Raw genomic sequence first — 13,915 nt, 5'->3', positions numbered from 1 at the left:
CACATCTCCCCTTCACCGCCCACGAAATGACCGCAGTCTCAGCATCTTTACAAAGTCTCTCTGCCCGCGCAGTCCTCCCACCTCCCCTTTATGGGGCTGTAACGGCACCAAACCCTCCCGGGCCCAAGGACTTGACAGCCTAAGAAAGCACTCACCAGCCTGCTTCTAGATCTGCCTCTCCCCGCTGCCCAGGAGGGGAGACCCCGCTTCCTCCCTGTGTGGGGTTGAACCAGTTGTCTTCTAGGATTTTCCAACAGCTAAAGACACCTTGTTATGGGATTCAAGCCCCCTCCCCCCTCCTCCCTTCTCGGGGTTGGAGGGGGGTGGTCTCCATCTGCTCGGTGGCTGTGTTTCATGCTTGGCTCCCTTGCATGGTCAGGGGGAGAGATCTGGGAGGAGTGAGGGGCTGTGTGTTTAACCATTGATAGGGTTCCGCTTGGTGGCAGGGGCACCAGCAGGTCCGGCCCCTCCTCTCCCTGCCTGGGCTAAGTTCACAGAGGCTGTCAGGGTCTCAGCAGGAGTGCAGGGTGGGGGAACAGCAGTATCAGGTGGCCCTGATTCCCGCCGGGAGGGGGTGGAGGGGGACACCTGGGTTTAGGATTAAGAATTTGGCTGAAAACAGCTGTTTCCTGCTCAACACCCAGAACTAATCTATAGGTTGAAACCTGAACCACTGGGCTATTTATTAAGTTGGGGGTGAGGGAAGGAGGGGTCAGGAAAGAAGAAAGGGGGAAGGGACCTTTTCCTCGAGGTGCCCACCATAAATATCTAGTGAATTTCTCGTGTTCACTGCAGGCTCTCTGGGGCACAAAGCACTTGCGGGGCACCTTGGTGTGCAAAAGCCACCAGGCAGCCAGGCTCCACACGAAGGCTGCGCCCACCAGGAAAGTGCCCCCCTTCTAGGGGGAAAGGCACAGGCACCTCACTGTGCGGGCAGAGCTGGGCGAGTCACTAAGTCAATAGAGCTTGGACGTAAGAGACCTGCTGCATACTTTTCATAACTGATTTCTGTGGATCTACGACAAATCTTTTAACCATCTGCTTATAGTGGACCTTTAGATTATTTTTCTTTATTTTTTCTCCATCACCACAATGCTACAATGAACACCCTTGTACATACAACCCGATATATGGAAGACGTGGGGTTGCTGCCTTATCCTGTTTCTTTGACCCCAGGCCAACTGGAGCCTGACACATCTTAGCCTGGCATAGCAAGACAGCCCAAAGTATCCAGGCAGCTGGGTCCACAGCCCAGCCCTGGACAGCCGACCGCACAGGCCGGCAGTTGCTGGGCACACTGGGAGGGATATCGCCGGTGCTTTCTGAAGCCAGCTTTCTGAAGTTCTTTGGGGCTGTCCATTTTCTCCTCATTATTATTGCTTATTCGTTCATCCTCCAAGAGGCAGGACTGGGAAACACACATGGAATGGAAAAGACTCTCAAATGTAGTCAGTATAGCTGCCTGTTAGCTGATGTGACACGCTGTGCAGGGGCTGCCTTCAATAAGGTTTGTGGATATCTGTGAATTTCCCTTATTCCGGCTCCACTCACTGCCCCTGCTCGGGGTTAACTGAGCTCTGACCAGTTTTCTTATAGAGATTAGCAGGTAAAGCAAATTGCAAAGGGAACAAAAGTTAACATGTAGGGTATGCAGACAGCCTCCACCTTGGAGACATCAGCTAAAGACACAGGTAACAACCTTCCCTCGGTGGGGGGAGAAATTCTGCCACCTCCAAGAAGGAGAAGAAGAGCCCCCACCTCTCTACAACTTAAGAACCAACTTCACACTCATCTCCCTGTTTTGTACCCTCAGGGAGGAAGTTTCACAGCAATTAGACACACATCTTCTTCACAGCTGGAGGGAGAAGAGAGAGGGCTGTGAAGCTCTCCACCCACCTCCAAGTGGGGGAGAAGACACCTGGGATAGCAGAGCCGGCTCCCCTGGGCCTGTTAGTAAAGGGAAATTGCTCTGACGAAGGCTGGAGGGGGAAGTAAGCATAATCCTATGTGTCCAAGGTACAGCCCAATATTTGGGAAGGGTAAGAAGGAGGGACCTGAGTGGGAGAGAAGGTAGAGACTGAAGGTAGAAGGCCTGAAAGGGAGGCTTGGATTTAGTATGAGAAGACCTAGGGTTCCTCAAAACATGAAACACAGAATTACCACATGACCCAGCAATCCACTCCTGGGTATATACCAAAGAGAACTAAAAATGTATGTCCACATCAGAACTTAAACATGAATGTTCACAGTAGCATAACTGATCATAGCCAAAAAGTTGAAACAACCTAAATGTCCATCAACTGATGATGCATAAGTAAAATGTGGTGTATCTATATATAAAGGAATATTATTCAGCCATAAAAAGGGAATGACATATGGACACATGCTACAACATGGATGAACCTTGAAAACATCATGCTAAGTAAAAGAAGCCAGACACAAAAGACCACATATTGTACCATTCCGTTTATATGAAATGTCTGGAATAGGCAAATCTACAGAGGTGGGAAATAGATTAGTGATTGCCTAAGGCTAGAGGAAGACCAGGGTCGGGGGTGGGAAGAGGAGTGACTGATAATGGGTATAGGTTTTTGTGGTGGAAGTGGAAGGTAATTAAAATGTTCTAAAATTAATTATGGTGATTGGTGCCCAACTTGGTGAATATATTAAAAATCAAAGCATTGTATACTTTACTTTTTTTTCAAATTTATTTTTTATTGAAGTATAGTTGATTAACGAGTTGTATACTTTATATAGGTGAATTGTATGGTATGTGAATTATATCTCAATAAAGCTGTTATTTAAAATATCAATGAGAAAAAAGAATTAATTACATAAGAACTTGGAAGATTTTGTAAGAAAACTGTGATACTTCAAAAAGGGAAATGAATGATTACATTTATAAATGCAGTTTCAAATGTTCAAAGGAATTTAACTAAGTTTATTAATGGAATCAAACAAGTGATTGTTAAAATTTATGAGATTTATGAAGAGAATTGTTAAAATTTGTCAGTTGACATGAAAAGTTGAAGAAAAATTAGGTTTGGGGATTCCTAACTTTAACATATTGAACATTGATTTTTTAAAAAAGACCTAGGGCTAAGTTCCTGGATGCCACCCAGAACAAGTCACTGTTTGTCTAGTCCCTATCTCCACAGTAAACTGCAAAACGCTCTACAAAGGGAATGTTGCAGAAAGAACAGCCTGAAAGCTCAATCTCTGTCCTGGCGGCTTTCCTGAAGGGTGATAGCTGTACAAACCCCTATAGCCAACTTTCTTTCAAACCCCAGCTCCTCATTCGAGTCACTGACCAATGTGTTCCCAGGCTCCCTGAGTGGGGTGTCCATTTGGAGTCGGGGCCTCTGTCCATCTGAGGAGCTACCATCTGGACCCATCTGCTCAAACGTCACTCACGTTAAGCTGCTTACTCCACCCTCTATTTGTGGGATTCCAAGCCTAGTTTCAACAGACCAGGGTTCTAAAGCCATTTGAAAACCATAGGATGAGCTCAAGCAGGAAAAATAAAAAGGGGCGGGGGGTGGGGCAAGATTATTGAAGAAGCTTGGGTTGAGGGAAAGAGAGATGACCTCCAGCCCCTTAACTGGACCGTGAGCTTCTTGAGAGTGCGGGCAGTGGCTTCTACCTTTTTCCTGTGTTCTTCATAGAAGCGAGCACGAGCTCAAGGCAGAACAGGGCTAGCTAAGAAGATGCAGACCAGGGGAAACACACTAGACATGGATTCTGAGACGCAGCTTCGAGAGTAAGTGACGTAGTATAATCCCTCTGGCGCATGGAAGGGGCATGGACTCGCGAGCCACGCACCTTTGTTTCAATCCCACCTCAGCCGTTTACCTGCTGCGTGGTCTTCAGCAATTTGTTTACTCTCTCTCTTAGAGCCTCAGTTTTCTTGTCTTTGAACGGGATAATACACTTACTTATTATAAGATTATTGTGATGATTATTAACTGAGTTGATTTAATTCATTTTAAATGAATTAATGGGCTAACGTTTATGTATAGCATCTAACACAAGGCCTGGCCCAAACTAAGCATTCAAAAACTATTAGTCATTTCCCCTTCCCTACAAGTTACAGCTGGTGCAATGCTTTGCTACATGACTTTGGACAAGCTGGACTTTCGAACCTACAGATCTATTTTGTAGATGTACAAAGTACACAATGCCTGTGCTAATAACCATACGTTAGCTCTGTGGCCAAGGAGTTATTATTCACTCTTAGAGCCGACATACGGTTATCTGCACAAGTGTTGTCTACTGTGGACCAGAGAGCAGGGAGGTTCCTGCAAGATTCCAGACCAGCCAAAGCAGCTCTGCGCTGCCCTCTCTCCTGCCTTTACCCTGGCCTCCTTACCAAAGTGCTTCAAACTCCTGGAGACCACCCTGCACGGCCCCAATCCTGCCCTTGTTCGTGCCAGCTTCTTCCACCAGTGGTCCATGACCTATGACATCAACTGCACCAGACTCGAGTCAACCTCAATGGAGCCAGGTCAGTTCTTCTGAGGCTTCCATCCTGCTGCCAATATTGGTCTAGCTGCTGATATTCCAAGGATTGCACAACCCCGGTGGCATTTTTAAGATTCCTGTGTGACATGATAAGGAGGCACAGGGAGGAAAGGACTAAGACAGCAGGAGGGAGCAGCATCTGTTCTTCCTCTCTCTCCAGCCCTCTGCATTCACATCCAACACAGACATCGGTCTGGATCCAAATGCCATCCTGGCAGGCTTCTACAGGCTGGAGGAGATGTGAAAATACAGGCGCGTGGAGGAGAGGAGGTGGAACAGACAGGGGAAGGTTGTTTCCTGCATTATAAGATGCATTTGTCTAGAAGTCTGGTGCAAAGTGCTGGCTATTATGCTCACACCAAAGACACCATTGGCTCCAGCGGTGTAGGGAAAAGCTTGGTGTTAATGCCCCGAGTGAGCGCATACACCTGCTTGTAGAAAGCCCTCCCTTTGCTATAGTCTATAAACCTCCCATTAGAAACGGAAACTCACAGGGTGACATGCTGTCTCAAACCCAACAGCCCAGCCTCCAGTAAAAAGGTGGGTTTAGTAGGGCAGCAAGGAAGGCTGAGAGGGGTGTAGAAGCGATTGCATCACCTCAGCAGAAACGAGGTAGATAGCACACGCGATTGAGGGGAATAGCTTTCACTGCTGCCAGCTGTGGCTCCACACCTAGCCCTGCAGATCTCAGCACCCAGGAGAAGGTGGCTAAGCATGGATGCTGCCTCAGGGGCCCGGAATTGGTCCTGGGGCAGGGAGTGCGGAGGCAAAACGGTTCCTAATGCAGTTCCACAGCCCTTCCCCAATCATCCCACAGTGGTGTGTCCTGAGCCCACGTTGGCCACAGCAGCCTGTTGTAATGTTTCTGGAGAGAGAAGGCCCAGCTTCTTACCAACAGGCAGAGGGGCTGAGGAGTGTGAGTGCCATTAACCAAATGACTCCATTTGAGAAACTGAAGGCCTGGGGGAGCTGGGTGGTTCTGCCTTGCATCAGAGGGCAGGTGTCTGCTCTGAGTGCCTGGCGAGGCCCAGGGGCTGAAGCACTGGGGCAGGGGAGACACCGGATAGGAGAGATTGGTCTGTGTGGGAAGGTGCCTCACACTGGGGCTGCAGGAGGAGGGGGGAGGGAGGAGACCTGTGCTGGGGAACAGATGCCTGGGGCCGCTCCAGATGGCAGTGGCCCAGAACAAAAGGAGAAGAGCCAGAGGGAAGGAGGACAGAGAAACAGAGGACTTGCTCCTCTGAGGCTTCCCAAGTGGAGAGACAAAATCAGATTCTTACCTGGAACCTGGCCGGAGGCTTGCTCAGAAACATCTATGCAGCCCCAAACCACCCTGAAAAAACCCTGCAACCCCGAGCCCAAATGGCCAACCGTGCGGGTCCCAGAGCTGGAGAACTGCTGGGATTCGAATTCAGCTGCTGCCGCTTTCTCAGCTGTGGTGCTCTGAGCATGTTCCTCCACCTTTCTGTATTTACGTCACCAGTAAAATGTGGGTAACAATGGGCCCTATTTCATAGGGTTACTGTGAGGAGGATTAAATGGAAAATGCACAGCGTTGGTGGCTGGGGAGTCCTCCAGTGCTGATTCTGGCAAGGATGGCTGTTACCACCTCTAAAGAACCGGCTCAGACCCCCGCAGAGCTTAGTGGTCCTCACGTGGCCATATGTGTGTGCTCTTTTCTTCTTCTGTTAAAAGTTTCCCTGTATGTCTTAAGGTCCTCTGATCCTTTGACTTCCTGAAGGTGTGGGTGCCTCAGACTGGAGGAGGCAGTGTGGTGTCCCAGCAAGAAAAACGGCCCACAATTCAGGACATCTGAGTTCTTCCTTTTTTTAAAAAATTTATTTATTTTTGGCTGTGTTGGGTCTTTGTTGCTGTGCGCAGGCTTTCTCTAGTTGCGGCGAGCAGGGGCTACTCTTCGTTGCGGTGCGCGGGCTTCTCATTGCGGTGGCTTCTCTTGTTGTGGAGCACGGGCTCCAGGCGCACGGGCTTCAGTAGTTGTAGCACATAGGCTCAGTAGTTGTGGCTCGTGGGCTCTGGAGCACAGGCTCAGTAGTTGTGGTGCACGGGCTTAGTTGCTCCGCGGCATGTGGGATCTTCCCGGACCAGGGCTCAAACCCGAGTCCTCTGCATTGGCAGGCGGATTCTTAACCACTGTGCCACCAGGGAAGCCCCAGGACATCTGAGTTCTAATATGAGTTCTGTTGCTGTTCGTTTTGTGGACGTTGGAGAAGTAACTTCTTGAGCCTCACTGTATTCATCAATCAAATGCGAATGATGACGCCAGCCTTGCCCACATCACAGAATTGTCGTGAAAGTCAAATGACACAACTAATGTAAATGAATGCACTGTAGAACTATAGTGAACCAATATTAGGTTCCGATTTTTGGGCTCGTGGATTAGACTGGAAGGGTCCAGAGGTGCAAAGCCTGGATAGGTTTGCTCTGCACCAGGCAGGATGCAGCAGGTGTGACTCTGGCTGCCACTCAGATGTGCTGCTGGGTAGTGACATTGCTATCATCAGAGAAGGTCGGGGGGCTCCCAGGTTCCTTAGGCAGGGATCTGGTTAGGCAACCCAGAGTGTGTGTGCCCAGGGAGGAGTGTGGAGGGGCCTTAGGAGGGGGAGCAGAGATAGAAAGTAAGGTGGGTTCATGAAAAAGTGCCAAGAGAGGGGCCACGGTGACCACAAAGCTGGACTAACCCCTGATTCTGGCACAAACCTGGGGATCTGTTCCCATGCTGTTTTACATATATTTACAGGCCCATTATAATAACCTGTACACTATTTTTGCAATCAGAGTCCTCCAAATACAAACCAAAAGAATGGTGCCCCACCCCCTGCCCCACTACTGCCAGTATGTTAAAGTTCAACACTTAGTAACAGGTGAAAAAGTCCTGTGGTCAGATGGATTTCCCTGGTGGTCCCCGAAACCTGACACTGTTCTAAGGCAAGTCGCAGACCTAAGAGAACCCACACAGAAACTACCTTCATAAAACAAGTATATCTGAGCCGCTGTTGATATGACAAATAATTTCATTTACTGAATACCTAGTATAAGCCAGGCACAGTGCAGGGTTCTTTATGTGTTTAATCTTTACAAGATGTTCATTATTATCCCTACTGTATAAACCTAGAGTGGTTTGAAACTTTCCTACAGTCACAAAGCAAGGACAGCCAGAATCCATGTCATCAGCGTATTCTGTTCCTACCTTTCAACTCCCTCCCTGCCTGCATCCTCCCAGCCTAAATCTCCAACTCTTTCTGGGAGAACAGAAGCCATCTGAAAAGGGAGTTGGAGCAATGAGGCTGAGATGCCCACACTCAAGAACAGGGAAACCTTTCTCTGTTCGGGCCTCCAGGTCAGACTCTGCCAGCCCAGAAGCCTCCAGGCTGCTAGCGTGTGATTCAATGCCAATTACTCCTTGGTTAAATTTGTAGCCCTTATTGCTTGCATGTACTCCCCTGCCATCCCTGCCTTGAGACTAAGACAGGAGTTGCTGGGAGCAGCAGGAAATTTTACCCCAGAATGGAACAATGCAGACCCTGGACACAGGGTGTGGCTTCAGTGATGTCAGCTTCAGCTGTTTACAGTGCCCTGGACAGCTGTCCATCTGCCAGGGCCCACTGCTCCGCCCAGAGGAGGGGTTCTCAGACCGCCCCCCATATGCTGGGGCTGTCACTCAGGAGGCTCCCAGGTTGTGGAGGCCAGGCTAAGGGGGAGTGAGGGCCACAAACACAGCTGTTTCCCAATTTTTCAATTGAACAGTCGGGACAATGGCAGGGCTAATGCCGGCTCACTGCATCTGCTGGAGAAAAAGGAACAAATGCTTCCCCAAAGTCAGCCTCTGGCCTAGGAGAGCCTTGAGGTCTGGCTCTGTGGCCAACTCTGGGGAGAAGGAAGGAGATGTCCCCTCAGAAAATTCCGGGGCCTGAAACGTCTCTCATCAAAGAGAAGGGGCAGGAGGTGAGAATTTCTTCCCACCCTACCCCTGAGACACGGGGCCCAGGCCCAGGCCCAAGCCCCACTCACCGTCTCTGCCTCATTCAGCCTCCTTCCTGTAACACCAGAGGGGGCTCCCTTCCAGTCTGCAGCGGGAAGGAACACTCCAGCGTCCCAAATTGCACATAAGTCAATCAACCTGTCACAAAGCAAGCACAAAGAAGAACCCCAGGGTCACTTTGGGAGAGGAAAAGAAAAGCCTTTGTGCTTTGCAGCTTGTTCATTCACTGGGAAATTACATCGTTGTCCACACCCATTTGGGCAGTTTTACATAGCATAACAGCATCTTTGTTCACAAAAATTCAAAGCACTCTGCAAGAAATGGGACCGATTCTGCAAGGTGCCTAAGCGTGCTGGACTTTGGGAAGCTGGGATCATCTCTCTCTTCATAAGATCATTATTGTGGCCTGACATCATAATCGAATTGCTGAATCCCTAGTCACCTGAAGGAGTTAAGCCACTCCTCAAAGAATCTCTCCTACACCCAAGGGAGAATTTACCCATAATTATCTCATTAACTTTTTTACTTAGGAGAACTATTATGTTTTTCTTCCCCATCTACAGATAATCAAACCAAGTTCACCATAAATAAATTACCCATTAAAAGGAGATCTAATTTTAGTGTTAGGAGACATGGGTTTTAGGTCCTAGCTTGTTTTATCATTTTGCATAGATCACGTCCCTACATGTGACTCATTTTCTTCATCTGTTAAATGGGGAGAAGGTACAGGACAGTGGGTCAGACCACTAGACTATGAGGTGGCATTTCAAGAGTTCAAGTCCCAGGTCTGGTCCTTTGCGGCAATCATTTAGCCTTTCTCACTACAGATAACATATCTCACTTAATCATTTGCTTTAACATTAAAACGTGTCTGCAGAAAATGGTCACATCCACCTTTGTAGAGGGGAATGCGGCAATATCTATCAAAATAAGTATACATTTACTCTTTGTCCCAGTAGCCTCAGTTCTAGGAATCTTTTTGAAATATATCTTATGTGATGCCCAAGTTCTGACCTACAGGATTATTGTCAAGTGAAAAGAAACACGATAGGAAAAAGTGTGCTTAATATGCTACCATTTATTTAAGAAAGGGAGAATGAATGCAAAGATATATATGTATTTGCTTATATTCTGCAAAGACAATAAAAGGATAAAGCATAAAATAAAATTTAAAGGACTTATAGGGAGGGGGAGGAATGAGGTGGAGGGAACAGGGATATTGAATATACCTTGTTTTGTGGATTTGCTTTGGAACATGTAAATATTTGACATAATTATAAGCAACAATATTTTTGAAAGAAATCCCTAAAATGAAAGTGTAGCAAATGAGTCTGTATGTCCAGCTGGTTGGCATAACTACACATAGAGAAATTAAAACACAGTAATTTGACTCTATATCCTTGGAGGGATATATCCTAAGAATAAAAAGAACTGCCTCATTCCCCCCACCCCAAAATCCTAAACTGTTTTCGCTAATCATATTATTGATGAAGTTATGGTATTATTATTGTTGTTGTTATTCTGAGACTTTTATATGTGTATTGTGGGATAAACCAAATGAGTAATAATATTTATATTACTGAAAAACAAGGGTTTCCTATTGCAAGAAGATACAAATATAAGCTCGATGAGATCAGGTTAAAATTTTGTAGTCCTGATTGTGAACTGAGAGTATCAGGATGAACTCCATATGTTTTATGTTACATCCATCCATCCACACACACACACACACACACACACACACACACACACACACACACACACACACAAAATACCTAGCAAGGCCTAGAAACAAGGATCATCCTGGAAGGAATGAGTACCCCCTAGCAATCAGATTATGAACTCTATATACCATCCCCCACAAAGAAATCAGGCTTCCTTGGAGAAGGGTCTGAAGCAGCAAATATATAAGATGAGCCTAGAGCATCTTGTTACACCATAAAAGCAAACAAAGCGTCAAAGATTACTAGAGTTGGGGGGCCTTCAAGATGGCAGAGGAGTAAGATGTGGAGATCACCTTCCTGACCACAAATACATCAAAAATACACCTCCATGTGGAACAACTCCTACAGAACACCTACTGACCTCAGACTTCCCAAAAGATGCCTGAGGGCGACCTATACACAGAGGTGGGGCGCAAACCAAAGCTGAACCCTGGGGACTGTGCGAACAAAGAAAAGAAAGGGAAATTTCTCTGTGCAGCCTCAGGAACAGCGGATTAAACCCCACAATCAACTTGATGTACCCTGCATCTGTGGAATACCTGAAGAGACAATGAATGTTCCCAAAATTGAAGCGGTGGACTTTAGGAACAACTGTAGACTTGGGGTTTGCTGTCTGCGGCTGATTCGTTTCTGATATTTATGTTTACCTTAGTTTAGTTTTTAGCGCTTGTTATCATTGGTGAATTTGTTTATTGGTTTGGTTGCTCTTTTCTTTTAAAACTATTATTATTATTTTACGTTAATAATTTTTCTTTTTAATTTTTTTTCTTCTGAGCTGTGTGGCTGACAGGCTCTTGGTGCTCAGCCTGGTGTCAGGCCTGAGCCTTTGAGGTAGGAAAGCCGAGTTCATGACACTGGACCACCAGAGACCTCCCGGCCCCATGTAATATCAATCAGCGAAAGCTCTCCCAGAGACCTCTGTCTCAATGCTAAGACCCAGTTCCACCCAACGGCTAGCAAGCTCCAGGGCTGGATGCCACATGCCAAACAACTAGTAAGACAGGAACACAACTCCACCCATTAGCAGATAGGCTGCCTAAAATCATAAGAAGTTCACAGACACCCCAAAGCACACCACCAGACGTGGTCCTGCCCACCAGAGAGACAAGATCCAGCCCCACCCACCAGAACACAGGCACAAGTCCCCTCCACCAGGAAGCCTATACAAGGCACTGAACCACCCTCACCCACTGGGGGCAGATACCAAAAACAATGGGAACTACGAACCTGCAGCCTGAAAAAAGGAGACCTCAAACACAGTAAGTTAAACAAAATGAGAAGACAGAGAAATACGCAGCAGATGAAGGAGCAAGGTAAAAACCCACCAGACCAAACAAATGAAGAGAAAACAGGCAGTCTACCTGAAAAAGAATTCAGAGTAATGATAGTAAAGATGATCCAAAAACTTGGAAATAGAATGGAGAAAATACAAGAAACGTTTAACAAGGACCTAGAAGAATAAAGAGCAAACAAACAACGATGAACAACACAATAAATGAAATTAAAAATTCTCTAGAAGGAATCAGTAGCAGAATAACTGAGGCAGAAGAACGGATAAGTGACCTGGAAGATAAAATAGTGGAAATAACTACTGCAGAGCAGAATAAAGAAAAAAGAATGTAAAGAATTGAGGACAGTCTCAGGGACCTCTGGGACAACATTAAATACACCAACATTTGAATTATAGGGGTCCCAGAAGAAGAAGAAGAAAAAAAGGGACTGAGAAAATATTTGAAGAGATTATAGTTGAAAACTTCCCAAACATGGGAAAGGAAATAGTCAATCAAGTCCACGAAGTGCAGAGAGTCCCATACAGGATAAATCCAAGGAGAAACATGGCAAGACACATATTAATCAAACTATCAAAAATTAAATGCAAAGAGAAAATATTAAAAGCAGCAAGGGAAAAGCAACAAATAACAAACAAGGGAATCCCCGTAAGGTTAACAGCTGATCTTTCAGCAGAAACTCTGCAAGCCAGAAGGGAGTGGCAGGACATATTTAAAGTGATGAAAGGGAAAACCTACAACCAAGATTACTCTACCCAGCAAGGATCTCATTCAGTTTTGATGGAGAAGTTAAAACCTTTACAGACAAGCAAAAGTTAAGAGAATTCAGCACCACCAAACCAGCTTTACAACAAATGCTAAAGGAACTTATCTAGGCAGGAAACACAGGAGGAGGAAAAGACCTACAAAAACAAACCCAAAACAATTAAGAAAATGGTAATAGGAACATACATATTGATAATTACCTTAAATGGAAATGGATTAAATGCTCCAACGAAAAGACATAGACTGGCTGAATGGATACAAAAACAAGACCCATATATATGCTGTCTACAAGAGACCCATTTCAGACTTAGGGACACATACAGACTGAAAGTGAGGGGATGGAAAAAGATATTCCTTGCAAATAGGAATCAAAAGAAAGCTGGAGTAGCAATTCTTATATCAGACAAAATAGACTTTAAAATAAAGACTATTATAAGTGTCTATAAAGTGTCTATAAAGAAGGACACTACATAGTGAACAAGGGATCAATCCAAGAAGAAGATATAACAATTGTAAATATTTATGCACCCAACATAGGAGCACCTCAATACATAAGGCAAATGCTAACAGCCATAAAAGAGGGGAATCAACAGTAACACAATAATAGTGGGGGACTTTAACATCCCACTTTCACCAATGGACAGATCATCCAAAATGAAAATAAATAAGGAAACACAAGCTTTAAATGATACATTAGACAAGATGGACTTAATTGATATTCATAGGACATTCCATCCAAAAACAACAGAATATACTTTCCTTTCAAGTGCTCACGGAACATTCTCCAGAATAGATCATATCTTGGGTCATAAATCAAGCCTTGGTAAATTTAAGAAAATTGAAATCATATCAAGTATCTTTTCCGACCACAACACTATGAGACTAGATATTAATTACAGGGAAAAAAACTGTAAAAAATACAAACACATGGATGCTAAACAATACACTACTAAATAACCAAGAGATCACTGAAGAAATAAAAGGGGAAATCAAAAAATATCTAGAAACAAATGACAATGAAAACATGATGACCCAAAACCTATGGGATGCAGCAAAAGCAGTTCTAAGAGGGAAGTTTATAGCAATACAATCCTACCTCAAGAAACATCTCAAATAAACAACCTAACCTTACACCTAAAGCAATTAGAGAAAGAAGAATAACAACAACAACAACAACAAAACCCCAAAGTTAGCAGAAGGAAAGAAATCATAAAGATCAGGTAAGAAATAAATGAAAAAGAAATGAAGGAAACAATAGCAAAGATCAATAAAACTAAAAGATGGTTCTTTGAGAGGATAAACAAAATTGATAAACCATTAGCCAAACTCATCAGGAAAAGAAGGGAGAAGACTCAAATCAACAGAATTAGAAATGAAAAAGGAGAAGTAATAGCTGACACTGCAGAAACGAAAAGGATCATGAGAGATTACTACAAGCAACTATATGCCAATAAAATGGACAACCTGGAAGAAATGGACGAATTCGAAGCACAACCTTCCCAGACTGAACCAGGAAGAAACAGAAAATATAAACAGACCAATCACAAGCACTGAAATTGAAACTGTGATTAAAAATCTTCCAACAGACAAATACCATATGCTAACACATATATATG

At 45.1% G+C, this 13,915-nt stretch overlaps 1 protein-coding gene across 11 annotated transcripts in view; it reads right to left on the bottom strand.

Moving 5' to 3' along the window:
* The window catches only part of NFASC (neurofascin), a 189,727-nt gene that overhangs the window by 89,083 nt on the left and 86,729 nt on the right, over positions 1-13,915 (bottom strand). For all 11 annotated transcript variants that reach the window (XM_073802129.1, XM_073802140.1, XM_073802148.1 and 8 more), the window contains exon 2: positions 8,551-8,659. The gene's annotated coding sequence lies outside the window, so the exon portion shown is untranslated. The remainder of the gene's footprint in view (positions 1-8,550; positions 8,660-13,915) is intronic.

Source organism: Tursiops truncatus, chromosome 1 (genome assembly GCF_011762595.2).
Source record: "Tursiops truncatus isolate mTurTru1 chromosome 1, mTurTru1.mat.Y, whole genome shotgun sequence".
NCBI classification, from domain to species: domain Eukaryota; kingdom Metazoa; phylum Chordata; class Mammalia; order Artiodactyla; family Delphinidae; genus Tursiops; species Tursiops truncatus.
The sequence above is the reverse complement of the archived record's forward strand: the minus strand, read 5'-3'. Positions and strand labels throughout refer to the sequence as shown.